The 14,804-nt window shown below is 48.1% G+C and overlaps 1 protein-coding gene across 1 annotated transcript in view; it reads right to left on the reverse strand.

Moving 5' to 3' along the window:
* Window positions 1-14,804, reverse strand: part of LOC113649525 (obscurin-like) — a 293,303-nt gene that overhangs the window by 46,727 nt on the left and 231,772 nt on the right. The window lies entirely within an intron of this gene.

The following is a 14,804-nucleotide window of genomic DNA, read 5'->3' on the forward strand; positions in this document are numbered from 1 at the left end:
TATAGGTTGCGGCTACACAGAAGGAACGGCGTATTTCATAGTTGTGTACTTGTAGTAGCAAGCCTTTGTCAAGGGTATATTCCTGTTTGTGATACTTGTGGATCCATAATCCCTCGGGAAGACACAAATCAGCATTGTCAAGGATGAGTGGCACGGGGCGTGAATCCTCCAGCAGGGTGTACCAGGTATCAGGAGTTGGCGGTGGAGGGTATGTCAACCATGTGCGTCGCGGCGCCTCGCCCAGGTCGAAACCCTCCCACTGGTAGTCAGACAGATCTATATCCACGTTCAGCTGATAGCATGTGAGACAACAGTCATAGGGTGCGGTGCTGTCGACTCGGCAGGCGATGCCCCGCGGGGTGGGTTCCAGATGCCCACAGGTCCAGGGTGGTCGGATCGGGGTCCGTCTGGGAGGCACAGGCAGCATGTCCCTGCACACAACACTCACAGAAAGACGCACATACACAGACAACACAAACAAGACAGGAGCAAGGGCCCCCCGTAACTCTTCGCTGAAACATATGTACATTATAGTCATGATTGTATCACAGAAGACTGTGCGTGTCCGGCTACGGCCACCACCAGTAGTGGTTATGGTGTGATGCATACATCCACCGAGGCAAGGGGGCCTTTATGGAATGCTTATTCCGCAGCGAGTACCAAACGTCCGAAAAAGTCTGAGCATAATAGGTCTTTGGAAGGATGGCCACCACCTCCGAGTCACTGTTTTTCCGCAGGACAGGATGGAGCCAGGCAGGCTGCGGCGGAAGGCGTGCAAGGTCTTCCCTAGCTCCACCGGTATGGGTGGTCCAAAGGGGATATCCACAGAAGAGTAGGGTATAATACTGCCGAACCGTGCTTTGCTGTATATTGCGTGATATGAGGTACGCATGTCTCGTTTTTGGTCCGTACAGTGATGCGACCGAAATACATCGTCGAAGTTCATAAGAGTGAACACGCAGGACCAGTCTGTCCGTAAGCCAGTAATCCTCATCTGGTTGGTGCCACGATATCCACGACCCTTCTTCGAGCATGATGTTGGCGTGTGAGAGAATCAGGGGAATGGGGCGCGCGTCCTCTTGAAGAGTGTGCCACTGGTCGTGCGAGACCAGGGGCGGGTATGACCTCCAGGTCCGTTCTGGCTCTCTATCAAGTCTGAGATACAGCCACCAGCGATACGCAGACAGGTCTATTTCCAGAGCCAGGCGTCGGCACGAGAAACAACAAGCGAAGTGGGGGACATTATATGTGTTGTAGAAGCGGTAGGCCACACCATCCGAATCTGAGTCAAGGTGGGCACACGAGTAGAGGCGGCGAGCTGGCCGGCGTGGAGGACGCCGGAACGGGAGACACTCCATTATTCTATATACAGGGACATAGAAGACATGGACAGACAGGGACAGTAGACATAGAGTATTAGAGTACTATAGTGCGGGTTCGTGCTTGGGCAGTCAATCCTCGTTGTTGTATTCATCCAACAACGGGAAAAGGTCTAGGTCTGCGTCTGCCTCTATGACGTGCAGTTGCATGTACTGGCCAAAGAGAGAGTGAATTGTTTTATCAATTAAAGCTCGTAGCAAGGGTAACCCACAACAAGCGAAAATGGTTATAACCAACAGTACTGTAAGAATTATCATGCCGATTCGCATCAGTCCCGCCATCCAATCTCCTGAAAGCAACCATTTGTACCAGGCAGGATCCGGTGCACCTGAGTTCCGGACCATCTGATCCCGGTTCGCTTTCATACGGGTGAGTAGCGTAGACAAAGGCCCCAGGGGACCTGTGTGCAGGGGGACGACGGTGCAGCATTCTGAACCAATCATGTCACATACGCCCTGTTCTGGCCCTCGCATCTGGTCTATGGCAAATCGGTTTTCTACGGTCATCAGTGTTGTGGCATGCAATTGTTCCGAGATGAGCCCCAAAGCGGCAATTGTGTGGTTAATGAAGCGCTGCTGATTGTACCACACATAATTTATCCACCTCATGTTCCTACGTGTTTGTACATGCGGTAACAGGACAGCCCACAGGGTTGAGGAGCTGTCTGAGAGCGCCCTGTGTTCTTCCGGGACGCCCACCGGCTCTCCTTTCCAGTCTATATATATATGGGGATCGTCTGACCAAGCGGGGAGCACAGAAGAGTTGGTGTACTCCACATATTTCGACAGATCCCGCCTAGCCCGTGAGGTGTGAGTGGGAGTTTGTGTCAGAAGATTTTCTAAGAGCGAGTCATTTAACGCCAGCACCGTTAAGCCCCCCTCTAGGATAACGGGGGCACACAGGCCGTGCCACATCCTGGGGAGCGTTTGGAGTGCTGTGCCATCCCCACAGTACCAAAAAATATCAGCCAGTGGCAGTGTGCCAAATCTAAGACTGGGGACTATCATTAATCCCGGGATGGCCTCCTCGCAACCGTACTCTGAGGTTTTACACGGTGGGAGCACATTTACTATCGGATGATGAGCATCTAGTGTGTCTTCGCAGGCTTTCTTAGGAAGGAAACCCACCCATACTGCTCCCTTTGAACGAATGCACAGAGGAAACCTTTGATTAGGTCGCACCCTAACTTTCATGTCCGTTGGGACCGGCGAGGCAACTGGTTGGTGTGTGCAGGATCTGCTGATGTTGCCCATCCATTTCGGCCCATGAGTTCTGGCTGCTGATCCCAACAGGCAGAGTGCAGGGCACAAATGTGTATCATTATAGGGGGGTTTATCGCACTCCTCCACTCCCCTACTAGGCATTATATAGGGGAGCTGTTTCGATCTATCGTGACATACAATACACGTGCTGTTAGTAGCAACCTCGCGGGCCGAATCGATCAGCCATTGGCGGTATAGGTTCCCTCCGGCATCATCCGTTGTCATGTTATACTGGGCGATGCTGGTCGTCTTCACCAATTTCCTAACCTCCTCAAAGTCTTCCTTAAGGGTGAAGTTACGGGTACCACACTGGCCACTCGTCCCTTTACCGGTACATGTGGCCCAAAAGTCTATACTAGCCTGACGAAACTGAAAACCAGGACTCCATGCCGGGACATAGATTTGAGCTTTGTATAACTCAAGACGAGTAGTTTTTTGTGACGAGGAGGGATAAATGGCTGGGGCAGAAAGGCTATAGTACCATAATGGATGGATGTATTTGCAATAGGCTCCGTCCTTGCCTGTCGCAGGATGCCCAGTGACAATGACGCTAGTTATTGGGTCTGTTGTTGCTTCCCCTGCTCGCTTAAGGCGAATTTCCAGGGTCAGCGTATAATCAGTCGATGATTGATTAGTGGCCCACTCTATCGGGTCAAGAACCGATGCCGGGAAGGGGCCCGTGTAGTCAAAGGAGTACATTACAAAATAGACCGTACCATTGTGTATTTGTTTCTGTATGCTAGCTTCAGCAAATAGCCCCAACGCGCATCTCATGTGCCCTACCATGGCCATTTCGGCTATGCTTGCATTAACTCCTGTCAATACTGGGTTGGGCCCTTTCCCTTGAAAGACAGATCGTCCGTCAATGCTGGCAGAACCTACACCTGCATTCCGTTTATGCCGAATCCCTATCTCAGAGCCGTTATATAATATCTTATCACTGCGGGTGTGATTGGTCCCTAATGGTAAATCGTGAGCCTGAATACATGTCACTAAGAACCCTACTGCTATTGCCACATTAAGGCACAGTCCTATCGCGCATGCTGCGTAGAAGAGTTGTGTCGTTAGTTCAGCCTCGTTTTTCCTACTAGTTCTATTAATTTTATCTGGTGATCTTTTTGGTGCGTCGACGCCTCGGGGCGGGGATATCTGCACCATGGTGTGTAGGGGCTCCGTCCACTCACTAGTAGTTCAGTGTGGACCGGAGTTCGTCAAGGTTTATGGTACTAAATGGTCCTGGGGGTACGTCCGGGCTTGCCACGTGTAAGTGGTCTGTGTGTACGTCGTCTACTGAGGTGTCTGAGCTTCCCGCTGGGCCTGTATAAACTCTTGGGGGCACGTCGACTAGGTTATCCACGGGACTTGCAGGTGGACTCGCTGTGTCTTCTGATGATGAGCCGTCTGTGGTTTCCTGTTGTGTGCGTGCCCTGATTCTGGCGCGTGTCCCTGCAGCTGGACCTGTCACTGGCGTAGGACCATAAGGGTCATGCTCATCGTCGTCGTCGGAGAGGGGTTGCCCCTCAAGAGACCATAAGGACTGCCAATCTTTTCCTGACCTTGAAGTAGGCGTCTGTTCCGTTATCTGTTGTCCAGTCCTAGACGTCGATGGTTGCTCTTGATCAATTGTTTGTTGTCCTTTTGACTTGGAGGGTTTCTTTGCAGGCTTTTTCCCGGACGATGATTGCTGAGTCTGCGGTTGTTGTTCTGTGTCTGAGGTTGAGGCGTCTTCCTCTGTGTCTGCTTGGGCTGTTGCACGACAACAATGATTGAGGTGATACCAATATTCCTTACCTTCAACCTTGACTGCAGTGGGAGTAGCTAACACTACTTTGAACGGTCCTTCTCTCCTCGGTTCCTTCCAATGTTTTCTTTTAAACACTCTGATGTACACGTAATCTCCTGGCTCTACCTGGTTCAGTGGCTCTTTTGCTGGTGCTCCGTGTGTTGCCGCACCCACCTGAGGATACAAGAGTCTGTGTATTTGGGTTAAGTGCCTTACATAACTTGACATTTCGCCTTCCATTTGCTCCAGCGATGGGCCCTTGTAGGGTCCTCGCGTATACGCCACAGGCATTGGCCGGCCTGTGAGCATCTCATGAGGTGTCAAGTGTGTGATACGGTTTGTCTGTGAGCGCATTTTCATCAGAGCTAGTGGCAACGCTTGGACCCAATTTAAGTTTGTACTATGGCATATTTTGGCGATTTTCTCTTTCAGTGTACCGTTCGCTCTTTCTACTTTGCCTTGGGAGCTGGGATGGTACACACATCCCAACTTTTGTTTGATGCACAACGCCTGTGCCAGGGACTTGATCACTTTGTTTACAAAGTGAGGTCCATTGTCTGAGCTTAGTAAATCTGGGATACCGAACCTAGGGATTACCTCCCTACACAGGAACTTAGCCACTGTCTTGGCGTCATTTCTGGCGCAGGCCACTGCCTCAACCCATCTACTGAATACATCAATCACCACGAGGATATACTGTTTCCCTTCCGCCTTTTCGGCCATATCCACAAAGTCCATCATTAAGTGTCTAAATGGGCCTCTTGGTTCCGGGATATGACCTATGGGAGCTGTAAAATGCTTCCTGACATTTCTTGTCGCGCACAACTCACATATTCTCAAAGCCTTATCTACCATACAGGCCAAGTACGGTGACCACCAATTCTTCCTGATAGTGTCTATTATCACCCTCCTGTTACAGTGATCTATCCCGTGTGCTTCCTTGATGAGCATAGGTAGCAGCGCCGTGGGTGCTACCCACAATCCTTCTCCTCCTCTCCATACTCCTGTGTCTTTATCTTTGAAAGCACCTCGTCTTTCCCACTGTCCTATCTCCTCAGGGCTAGCTGTGTCCTGGGCGTCCTTTATGTCCTCGATCGTCATTACTTGTGGACGTCCCTCTGGCTCTTCCCCATGTAGGACCGCCATTAGACACCTATCGCCTACTGCAGCCTTTTTAGCTGCTTCATCTGCAGCTGTGTTTCCTTTTGTTATGGTTGTACCATCTGTCTTGTGGGCTCTGCACTTTACTATAGCTAGTTTCTTAGGTAACTGTATGGCTGCCAACAAGTCTGATATGGCTGGCCCATGAGTAATGGTTGAGCCATCTGCTCTCTGGAAGCCGCGTTGCGCCCATATTGGCCCAAAGACATGACATACCCCATATGCATAAGCAGAATCTGTGTATATCGTGCATGTTCTTCCTGCTCCTAGCCTACAAGCTGCTGTTAGAGCTTTTATTTCTGCCAATTGTGCTGAACATGGTTGAGGGACAGTCACCTCACTGACTGTCCGGTGCACATTTTCAACCAGATCATACTCTACTACTGCGTATCCTGCCTTATTACCATCATTTGTGCGGTAACATGATCCGTCCACAAAAAAGATTTGTTGTGCTCCTAGGAGCGGTTGTGATTCTAAATCTGGGCGAGCTTTTAGAAACTTCTCCGACTCCTCTGCACAGTTATGTGGTGTCCCGTCTGCGGGCAGTACCATCCTTTCAGCTGGGTTTACTGTGTTACACCTTTCTATTGTCAATTCTGGTGCTGACAGTATTACGTCATATCCTGTGCGCCTTGCATTCGTTATTACAAAGGCTTGACTTGTCAGTAACGCATGTAGTGCGTGTGACGTGTATAGGGTCACTGGGTGACCCATGGTAATTGTAGAAGCCTTTTGATATGCGAATGCAGCTGCTGATATGGCACGGTAGCAAGGCGGCATACCCTTCTCGACATTGTCTAGGGCAGTGCTGAAATATGCTATAGGTTGTTTTCCCATGCCCTGCTGTTGCTGCATCAATACTGCGGATGCGAACCCTCGTCGCTCCGACACATATAAATAAAATGGCTTACTGTAATCTGGACTAGCCAGCGCTGGGGCTGATGCTAGTGTGCATTTCAACATTTCAAATGCCGCCGATGCTTCTGGTGTCCATGTCAGCTGTGCATTAGGCTTAGTCTGATCTGCTGTTTTTATTATGTCTCTTAGTGGCTGGACTTTCAAGGCAAAGTCACATATCCACGGTCTACTAAATCCTGCCATGCCCAGGAATGACAGCATCTGTCGTACGGTTTGAGGTCGTGGTGCGTCGCGTATTGCCTGCACATGAGCCGGCAATATTTTTCTTGATGTTCCTTCTAGAACCCTTCCCAAATATTCTACCTTTTTCCGGCAGAACTGCAGTTTTTCTTTACTGACTTTGTGCCCATTGTACGCGAGGGCTTTTAACACTTTTATTGAGTCCTTCAAGCACTGTTCCTTTGTTTGGCTACAGATCAGTAGGTCATCAACATATTGGACCATCAGACTTTCCATCTGCAAATTTACCAGATCTCTGGTTAGTACTTGATTGAATATTGATGGACTCTCACAGTATCCTTGGGGCAACCTCGTGTATGTGTATTGTTGGCCCCTGTATGTGAACACAAACAAGTGCTGAGAATCAGGGTGCAGAGGGACACTGAAAAAAGCAGAGCATAAATCAACTTCCGTGTACCACCTTGTTCCTTCTGGAATGTTTGATAACAAGGTGTGTGGATCTGGGACCACTGGGGTCTCAGCTACCACTATCTGATTGACTGGTCTCAAATCGTGGACCAGTCTCCATTTGTCTGAGTTGGGCTTCCTGACCGGAAAAATTGGAGTGTTGCATTGACTTCTTGTGGGGATCAGAACTCCTGCTTCCACTAGTCCTTTGATAGTTGGTCCTATTCCTTCTTCTGCTTGTTTGGACAATTGGTATTGCCTTTGATATGGTAATGGAGCGTTGGGTCTAACCTGTATCTTTGCTAGCCCTGCTGATTTGACTAATCCTACATCAGTTGAATGTTTAGTCCACAATTGTTCCGGAACTCTACTTAGTGCGTTTTCTATTTCCTCCTCTGTCAGCTCTTCCTCATCTGCCATTTGTGGCATTTGTACCTCCACTCCTACTCTCACTTGTATCTTTGTTTGCTGACTTACTAGCATGGTGGTGGCTACTACTTGTTCCATCCCCTCATAGTCTATTTTCAGAAATTTTCTGTCTTCTGACACATACATCCTAGGGTTTCTAGTTGTGTTCCATCGTGTCACCCTTCCTGCCTCCTTAATCATAGGCCCTAAATCTTTGGATTCAAAACCTTGCCCGATCATCAGGGAGATGTGGGAGACTGCATTCTCAACTTGATACCATCCTTGGATCTGTTCTGGGAGTATAACGCACGCCGCTACTCCTTGTTGGCCAACTATTATGTTGTTTGTACTAATGACAAATTTTCCTCCTTCTAGTCGTTCTTCCCATAATGATCCATATTCTTCGTCTGTCCCCCCTTCATCATATTTTAGGGTACAATGCCACGGTCCTCTAGCTTCACAGCAGTCTGGGCGAATGTGATTCAGCCATGGCTTCCAGTCAGAGTATTCTTGCCATATCTTTGATTCACCTGTGTCTTTAATTTCCAGCCAATATACCTTGTCTAATTCTGCTATTTCTTCTTCTTGGCTTACTACTAGGTATTGTTGGGCTAGCATATCCGGGAGTGTTATCCACACCCCTGCTGGCCCACAGTGTATTTTGGCTCCTAATTTGCAGAGCACATCTCGTCCAAGAAGGTTAGCTGGAGTATCTGGAGAGTACAGTAAGGGAGCTTGGACCACTATTCCTTCTACAGTGATCCATTGTGGCTCTGTAAATTGTAGAGTCTGAGTTTTTCCTGAGAAGCCCACTGTCTTTATTGCTCTACGTGTGAGGGGAAGCTTCGAGCCTTCTTTTCCAATGCTTGTAAATGTTGCTCCTGTGTCAATCAGGAATGGGGCCTGTACTTCACTTCCAATTCCCACCATAATTGTTGGTTCTTGCGCAGGGTGCAATGAGGTGGTACACTGCACCAGCTCCCCCTCTGGCTTCTCTAGGCCTCTTCACATTCCCCCTGGAGCAGGGCCCATCGGGTTCCCTCCAGGTGGAGTTGGGGCCTGTCCCTGAACTCCTGGGCCCATCCATTGGCCTGTCCAGTTTCCAGCCCCCTGTTGTGCTGCTGCAGGCCCTTGCTGCATTCCGGGCTGTTCAGTTCCTTGCTGGAATATGGGTGCAGGCATTTGTGCCGGCATCTGTTGTCTTCCTTGGTTCCCCATGGTTCCTCCTGGTGCCCCATACTGCAAGTAGGGACAGTCTCTTTTCAGATGACCTTGGTTATTACAATGCCAGCAGTTTCCTCCTTGTCCTCCTGTTCCCCAGGCAGATCTTTGTGGAGGTTGTCTCCCTGGGCCTCCTCTTCCTCGGCCTCTGGCTGGTCCCCAGCCACGTTGTTGAGGAGCGAATTGGGGGTTCATGGGATAGTTCATTGGGTATCCCATTGGATATTGCATCATAGTCGGAGACTGCGGCTGCGGTTGTGTTATCATTACTTGTGGCACTCCTCCATTCTGAGGTGGTGCCGTCTGTACAGCAGTTGGGGCCACCATAACCGCTGCCTGTTTTGAGGCATATTCTCTGTCGTCTTTTTTCTTCTTCTCCTGGTTCTCCTGTTTATTCCTTGCCAGTTCACTTAGCTGTGCTTTATGCAGTTGCACCAGGATGTCTTCGGCAGCCTTCTTTGTCTCCTTTTTCCTTCTTCTATATAGCTCTGTATGATGTATCACGTTTGCTTCGAACGTTGCCCATGGCATAGTGTTCAGTCCTACTACTGTCTCCAGCTGGTCCTGAACCTCAGTTGGTAGTGCCCTTTTCAACATGAGCTTGAACAGTGTCTCACTTGCTGGTGTCTCATCCCATGAAGCTCCCATTTCCTCTCTCCAGGATTCTTGGAGCTTTAGTATGAACTGGGCCACTCCTTCTTCTTCCTCCAGTTTCAACTTCTCCACTTTTCCTGGGTCAGCTTTTGTGGGATATGCATTTCTCAACTGGTCCCACAGGAGATTCCTGAGCGGATTGAAAGTAAGTCTATCTGCTCTTGAGTCCTCCGCTTCTTTCTTCAACCCAGCAAGGTCAAATATCTCTGTCATCTTTGCCTTTCCCACTGTTTGACATAAGATTGCCTTGATATCTCCCACGGCCAGGGTCTGTCCCATCGTTTGTTCCTCAAACTTTGTAATCCATTTCTGTGCTCCTTCACATACGTTCGGCAATCTCTTTATTAGTCCAGTCATATCCATAAATGACCATGGCACATAATGCACCTCTCTCCCTTTAACTATCAAGGGACATTGTTTCGCCACTCCTGTCTTTGGGACCTCACTTGTCATGCCTGCCTTTGTCCTCCACATTTGGGGTTCGTCCTGGCCCTCTTCTTCTCCCTCGAGATTTATAAGGTCATCATCACTTTCTTCTTCCTCTCTCTGCCGGTCCCTGGTTTGTGACCGTGTGGTCATGTGTCGTCTTTCAACTCTTTGCTTCCACTTTGCCGCATCTCTTCTCTCTTTTAAGGGTAGCATCACTGAAGAGGGGGCTGCTTTTTCCCGTCCCTTAATCCTTATATATTTCTCTATCTTTGCGTCCTGTTGCCTGAATCTTTCTTCCACGCCTCTACACATGGCTAGTCTTGCCTCCCCACTCTCCTCTTGTTGATTCCGCAATCTCTGTTTAGTGTGCTTATGTTCCTCTTCCAATTCTTCCCTCAGCTCCTCCACCCTCATTTCTATCTGGGAGGTCTGGTCCCCCAACTTGTGGAGAGTTTCTTCCGCTGCTTGGCTCCGATTCAGGGCTTCCTTCAGTGCTTCATCTGCCCTTCTGCCTGGCCATAAGTTCTCTGCTTCTAGCGGAGTCAACTGTACTTCTCCTTCCAGTCTCACTCTCATCCCTTCCACACTGAGTTGGGGTTCTCCATCCACTGACTCTGCCCTTGCTTCGTCACCGTCCACTGATGTGGTGCTTGATCCTGCTCTTCCACTTCTTTCTATGTCCATTGGGGTGAGCGATTTCGAGTTATGTAGTCTTTTCTCTCTCTTTCCGATCGTCTCTTCCCGTCCTTCCTCTGAGTGTCGTTGCGGCCCCTCCTGGTCTGTCATGAGGGTCCTCCCTGAGCCACCTCCCACGTTCAGTAGGGAGTTATACGTCATCTTTAGTCCTTTCAGCATACTTTCCCGTTCCCTTTCTCCACCTAACCAGTGTGGACCGTTCGGCCTTTCCGTATGGGGTTTCTCCCCTTTAGGGGCAGGCGTGCTGCTTTGCTGTCGTAGACATGGTCGGAGAGGATAGTCCTTCAACCATTGTGCAGTATATCTGTCTGCCTCGTTGTCCCAGCTCAATTGACCACTTTGTACCCCATCGAACCTCTCTCTTGTACCTGTTGGTGAGTTCCCTGGGCTTTCGGGTTGCTCCCCTCTTCTTTTCCCTCTTTTTCCTTCCTCTTCACCCTCCTCTGAGGACCAAGCATATGCTCCTTTGTCTTTTCCCTCAGTCTCCTCTTCTCCTGTTGACCTTTGCCGTATGATTCCTTTGACTTGTCCTCCAGTTATCTCCAGTTCTATCTCTTGTCTATCGCCTTCCAATGGTATCATGGGGTATATGCCATGGTATTTGGGCTTGTATTGTTCATTATAGGGCGGGGGTTGCAGCTGCTCCGCACATTCACCTGATGGTGGGGCTGTTGCCTTCTCCTTTTCTTGTTCTTCTGTTGCTACTCTTTCTTTCTCTTGTTCTTTCTCCAGTTCCCCTCTCGATTTTTCCTCTCTTCTCTTTTTCCCCTCTTGCTCAAACCAGTCCACTATTTCCCATTTTCTCCTTGTCTTTTCTTTATTTTCTCTTTTCATCTCTCCCCAACACTCTACTCTTTCTTTCATCTTTTTACACTTTCCTTCATCAAATGTTCCTCCTTCTGGCCATTGCAGCTCTCCTTTTGTCCGGTCTTGCCACTTTCTCATGTACTTTTTGACTTCCTTTTCAGCATCTCTGTGCTTTATTATTATAATCGCAGCTGGAGTAAATAAGCCTTTTTCCTTCTCCATCATGCACCCCTGTCTTGCCCTTGCAGTACTGTCACGTGGTCTTGGGGTTATCGTTGACCACTTTAGTTGAACTATTATCTTTTTTACTGTCAACCGCGGTTGTACGGGATCTTTTCTAGTTCGGCTTTCAAGAGGATTTATTCTATCTATAAGGATAGATATCGCAAACCCTCTCTCCCACTGCACCAGACGCTTCTTTACCGACACCAATGCCGTCAATCCTGAGCAATAGTTAAACTGGCGTGGTCTTTCCTCAAATAGTTCTACCAATGGCTCATCGTCCTCTTCGACTTCTTCTGTTAAAAATTCACTCAGCGGTATTATAGCCTGATGATTATCTGGGGCGTCTACTAGGGTCTTCAATACTAGGCTCAACAACCGAGGCCTCCAGATCGCTTTTATTCTTTCTCGCCAATTGTCATGCGGGAAAAGAGTTTCTAATGTCCACAGCCCATCTAACCTTGTTAAAGACCACAATTTAGCTGCTATCTGCTCGTCAGACTGGTGCCTTTCTACACCGTTCCTGTCTCTATATGTTCGCTCGTCCCAGAAGAATGTCCTTATTCCTCTAGTTTCTATTTCTAGATCCGTTTCTCCCTCAACGTCCGAATCTGAGCCTAATTCTTCGTCACACCTTAAGTCTATATCCCCCATCCACTAATGTCCTTCAGCGTGCCACCTCGCCTTTTTATGTGTTTTGTCTTATCTGGTGTGTTGTGTTGTGTTACTTACCCCACTTCAACTTAGTTCATAAGTCCCATAAAGCATTTAACAGCCCACAGTCCGACACCTAAGTCCCAGTCAATTTGTCCACACACTACTCCTGTGATTAAAATTATCTCTAACACAAAAAGTAATTCGGCCTCCATGCAACTCCTAAGGTTAACAATATCTCGCTACCGTTTTTATCACGTTGAACAACAGCCTCTTCATTTGACGTAACACTTCACGTATACACAACAGTAATTCCATTCACATATATCCTTCACCGTATATTTATTCACCGTATACTATTCACCGTATACTATTCACCGTATACTTTCACCGGGGGCCCCCCAGCCCTACCAAGCAGACCTGTCACACCCGACAGCGGTATCTAGGGACTATCTTTTTCCACACCTGCCCGTTCAGCCACGGTGAGTGAGTTCACTAGCACTCACACCCCGCCGGTACCCGCAGGAATTTTATTTCAAGATCTTCTCTTATCCAGGCCTATTCACAATCACTTTTCAGCTGACTTAAATGACAATGTTTAAACATGAGAACTCATCACACAATCAAAATCACCAACCCCCTTATTCACTTGTGGGGATTTCCCTTTTTGCTACTTCTCATCCAGCTCTCTTATCTCACCCTTAGGGGTTCTCGAGCTCGAGGGCAGCTGTCTACCTCCCTCACCAGGGCCACCCTTCCCTTATCAGGCCACAGATACACTATACACAGACTTTTGAGTATAACAGGTGTCTGCTTACCTTATATTATGGCCGGCCTCTGTAGCCTTTCCGAGAGAGTGGTCCTGGTTCCAGATGCAGATCACGCTGTCCCTTTATCGAGCCCCACGTTGGGCGCCATTAAATATGTCGGAACTTAGAAACCTCCTCCAAGCTGACATATCACAAGGGTGATTTATACTTATATCTATAACTGTGTTGTCATTTACTTTAACCACGAATTTCTAGTAACTCTATAATCAGAATTGATGAAGTAATGATAAAACTCTTCAGACCTGGATGAGAATGAGCAAAAACTTCTTTATTGTAGACAATCAGCCATCCATTCCATTGAGCTCAAGAAATCAAATCACTAAGTCAAAAAGGAACAAATGAAAACTCAAAAAGAGCATTCACATATAAAACAAAAACTCAAAGTATCAAAAGAATGAAAAAGCTGCAGCACTCAAAAATAGGTCCACCGTCTGAACTGCCCCACGAAAAGAACTGCGTACTTCCCCCTAAAAGTTCCCTCAATATATACCCTGGCGCTTCCAGGCGCCTCCTTCTTTTAGTTCTGTCTTTGTCAGCAAATTCCCATTATGTTTCAAGTTGTTCTCTGGGGCCCCGCCTAGTTATTTACATGTTTCTTCTGAAATCCCCTTATTTCCCTGAATTGCCTCATACGCCCTTTAGTGACTTCATATCCTGCCTTTCTGAATTCCCCTTATTTTCCAGAATCATCACCTGACCCTTACTCATGTGCCCAAATATGGATTTTCCTTCTCCCGTATTTTCCTATTATTTTCGGCCTTTCTCGTCATTGTTATTAAAAAATGAGCTCAAGAGAGCTTTACTTCCTTATTCTTATCACATTTATCGCTCAGCCTTTCATGACAGACGTCTCGTGGATTAGTCCTCTTGTCAGCTACAATGAGTAAGTTCTTATCTTTTCTGTTTCTTGGTATTTAAAAGTGTGTATTGACTATATGTCTTAAATGATTATTTGTATGTTTAGCTATTATAAGCTCTTACTTCTATTTGGTTATATTTTAATGTGCTATTGCTGCTAAGCTTTGCTGTTGTTGCTGTGTATATTACCAGAGCCCATAATGTTGGCTCTTTTAAGCTATGTTAAACTTTTCTGACCTTTGCTCTGATCTCAGTCTGACCTTCAGACTGGGCTTGCTCATTGCATTCTTTAAGCCTTAGTTCCACTATTTCTTATCTGGGCTACTCCCTTTTTCCCTTAGATTCTCAGCCTCAGGGTCAGCCAATTCGTCCTGGTCACACCATCTGGATTTCGCGGTCTACTCCCTATAGGAGGCCTGTTCCTGCTGAGGTCATGACCAGCTATCGCCGTTATCAGCTGCGTCATCTTACTCAGGAGTTCTGCTCTTTCCTGGAACATCTATATTCCTCCCCACTTCCTGAGCAGCCTCTCTTGCTGTCTCACATTGTACAGACACCTCTGACACATACTTCTTCCACTCAAACCTCTCTGCCTCCCATCCTGGTGGACCAAAGGACACAAACTGATGGTTGTCCTCATGCTGAACCCTGTTGCCCTAGGCTGACAACGCCTGCCTCTCCTCCTCGCACATCCTCTCCCCCTGTTGCCTACATCCGCCCTTTGGCGGCTCCTACCTCTCCTTCTCGTCTTACATCTCCTCCTTTTGGCTACATTCACTCCCTTTCGTCCAGTCCAGCCTCCTCTCCCTCTTCCTCTGAGCCTGGTTCCCCAGGCTTTGTTCCTTTCTCCCCTTCTCCTAGGCCTGGGTCCCCAGACTACACTCCTACCTCTCC

Source organism: Tachysurus fulvidraco, chromosome 9 (assembly GCF_022655615.1).
Source record: "Tachysurus fulvidraco isolate hzauxx_2018 chromosome 9, HZAU_PFXX_2.0, whole genome shotgun sequence".
Taxonomy (NCBI): Eukaryota; Metazoa; Chordata; class Actinopteri; order Siluriformes; family Bagridae; genus Tachysurus; species Tachysurus fulvidraco.